Here is a 3,450-nt window from a genome sequence, read left to right as displayed (position 1 = left end):
AGAAGGAAAGGTTTATTTAGCTCACAGTTTGTGGAGGTTTCTGTCCATACTCGGCTGGCTCCAAGGCAGAGTGGCACACGGCAGAGGGCAACAGTTCATGGTGGAGGAAAACAGCAGGGGCAACAAGCAGCCTCTTTCTCTCCCTTACACTGTATGCAAACTCCCTGCCCCAGGGCAGATGTAGCACTCTTGCACATAGTCTCAACTTTGGACCATGAATCAATCATAAACTCTAGCAGCCCACCCCATTACTGCATGAGGCTTTGGGGGGACATCCAGACACAAACCATAACATTCTGCCTCTGACCTCCCAAAGGCTCATGTACATCCCTTTATGCAAAAAACATTTTAGTCCATCTCTGAGAGTTGCCAAAGTCCTAACAGTTTCAGCATTGCTGAAGAGTCCAAGTTTCAAGTTTCCTCTGAGATTTAAGGCACACTCTTAGCTGTGAGTTTCTGTACAAATAAAAAGTTGAACACTTCCAACATTCAATGGCACAAGATAAGTATTACCATTCCAAAAGGTACAAATAGGAGGAAACAAAGCATTGAGACCAAAGCAAGTCCAAAATCCAGGAGGGCTAACATTATGTCCTATACTTCCATGTGGAACATCTGAAGCAATCTGTGATAAATTGTGAGCTCCAAAGGGCTTGTGTGACTCCGCTCCTAAGGCACTTCTGGTATACAGCTCCCAGGGCTTCTCTCTTAGGCCAGCTTTGCTCCCTCCTTGCAGCTTTCCTCAGACAACCCACATTCCTGGCTTTTCCAGCCTTCTGAGGTCTCCACTTTACTTTAGGTTTCTTACTCACAGCTTCACACACTGCCCTCTCAAGGGCACACTGCCTGGACACCCAGGCCTCCTAAAATGTAGGTGGAAGCTTTTTTAACCTCAGAACTCTTGCATTCTTCATGTGTCTAAAACCAGTGCCACATGGATGATGCCAAGGTCTGTTGCCAGCTGGAGCAGACTTTCCAGCTTCCACCACTGACATTTGGGCCTTCCCAGCCCAGATCCGTGAAACAGGCTTGCATGAGACACTGTCATGGGCTCTAGGCCTCCAGTTGGACTTGTGGGGGGCACTGTTTTGAGCTCTAGGTCTTTAGCTGGACTCATGCAGGACATTATCATGGGATCTAGGCCCTCAGCTGGATTATTTGGCCTTTAGTGTGTGGACAGACTTCCTGCACTCTCTTTTGTATATGATTCTTTGGGTGACTATTATAAATAATCTTATAAAATATGTTTCCTGTATTATAATGTTCCCCTTGGGGCTGGGGATTTAGCTCAGGGGCACAGCACCTGCCTGGCAAGCACAAGGTTGTGAGTTCGATTCCCGGTACTAGAAAAAAAAAAACAACAAAAAAGCAAACAAACAAACAAACAAACAAAAAAACAGAATATAATGTTCTCCTTGCAAAAAACCCCAAACTACAACAAAATTGGTACTATGAGAGTAGGGTTATTACTGTGACGTTGCCCGGCCATGTGGCTTAAGAGCCAATGAAACTAATTTGGAAAAGTTTTGAGAGACTGGCCAAGAGGCAGCCCTTGTATGCTGTAAACTATATTGGAGACTCTGGTTGGAGCCTGGGAAATCAGTGTACTTATGAAAATGTTACCAGTTAAGATGAAGTTCAGAAAGCTTCAACTGAGGACTGCACTGGCTGCTGGATCCCAGGTAGTATATTGTGCTTTGGCAGGATATTGGTCCGCATTTTGCTTGTGTTTAGAGATACTGCCTGATTAGGGAAAGAAAAATTTCAATGTAGTCTACTGTTGGGAAGGTGGAATGCTTACTGTTGAGAGCTTTTGGTCAGATCTATGTTTGAAATTAAGAGCAAAGAGCCAGCAAGGTGATATGAAACATTTGGCAGAGGGGAGGCTCTAGTAGAACTGTGAATTGCAAGGATGAACTAGAGGAGAACGTTATTGTTAAGAACTGGACAGTAGAAAAAATAAACTGAAGTCTTTCACCTGAAGATATGAGTGTATTTAAATTGCAGGAGATCCCTGATTTTTAGTCTTGCCATACTTTGTAAAAGTTAAGGGGAAATTGGACCACTACTCCACAATGGAGAAAAGAAGAATCTACATGGAGTGCAGGAGATCCCTTAGGGAGCCTCTTAGTATTACCATGCCCTATTATTAAAGTCAATGGGAAAATACAACAACCTAACACAGGCACAAGGACAAGTGGTCCAGAGCCTCCAGGAATGAAGATATGGGTCCCTCCACCAGGGAAAGAACCAAGACCTGCGAGGTGCTTGCTGAAGGCCAAGGGAATACAGACTGGGTAGTAGAAGAAGGTGGACCAGCTATGACCCCGTGATCAGCTACAGAAAAGAAGATTTATAATGGTACTATTTCTCCCCTATATGGCTCTGATATAATATAATATTGATAGCCTTAATACTGGTTCTTAAGGATTGTTAAACCTGTGTTATAATGTTGAAGTCATGAAATTATGAGTGTAAGCGTCAACCAAAGAAACCTTCTATTCTGGTGAGGGAATTAGTGTGTTTCCATTTGTACACAGGTTAGTTATAACATGTTAGGTACAATACGTGCATGTCTTTTTATCTGGAGATTGGTTTAAAGAAATGCGTCTCGTTGTCAAGTTGACAAAGGGTGGATTGTAGTGGTTGATTGATTGTGTCAACCTGAGAAGTTTAGAAGCGTAACTAAGTCGGCTCAGCAAGTCTACATCCTAGAGGAGGTACCCTATGGTGGATCATCACCTAGACGGTATGAAAAGGAAATAACAGCCAGGCATGGTGGCGCACACCTGTAATCCCAGCACTCAGGAGGCTGAGGCAGGAGGATTGTTGCAAGACTGAGACCAGCCTGGGCTACAAAGTAAGCTCAAGGCCAGTCTGAACTGCATGGTGAGACTCTGTCTTAAAAAGGCAAAAAAAAAAAAAAAAAAAAAGAAAGAAAGAAAAGAAAAGAAAAGAAAGGGAAATGAGGAAAGACAGAGGGGCTTCCATTCTTTGGAGGAGCTCCAGTCTTCACCTTCAGCTTGGACATTGTCTCCTGGCTTCTAGCACAGACTCTTCATGGACTTGCATAGAACACTGAAGTGAGCTCCAGACCCTGGACTGACCCCTTCAGCCTCCAGTGTGCAGACACCCTCTGCATGTTTCCTTATCCAATTCTGTGGCTGACTGTCATAAGCCAATCTTGTCATTTCTTATACATTTATATATCTTGTGTTGTATCTGTTTTCTAGTCAAGCCCTGACTGATACACCTAATATCAATTATTTTATTTTTTCTTAAGAGATAGGCCTTTGCTCTATTGCTCCAAACAGAGGGCAACATATGTTAGGCTGATCTCGATTTCCTGGCTTCAAGCAATCCTCCCACCTCAGCCTCCTGAGTAGTTGGGACCACAGATGCTTATCATCATGCATGGCCTCCAATAAGAATTTTTTTTTTTTTTTTTTT

This window comes from Chinchilla lanigera, unplaced genomic scaffold, assembly GCF_000276665.1.
Source record: "Chinchilla lanigera isolate Chin_1 unplaced genomic scaffold, ChiLan1.0 scaffold00066, whole genome shotgun sequence".
Lineage (NCBI taxonomy): Eukaryota > Metazoa > Chordata > Mammalia > Rodentia > Chinchillidae > Chinchilla > Chinchilla lanigera.
Note: the sequence above shows the minus strand (reverse complement) of the source record.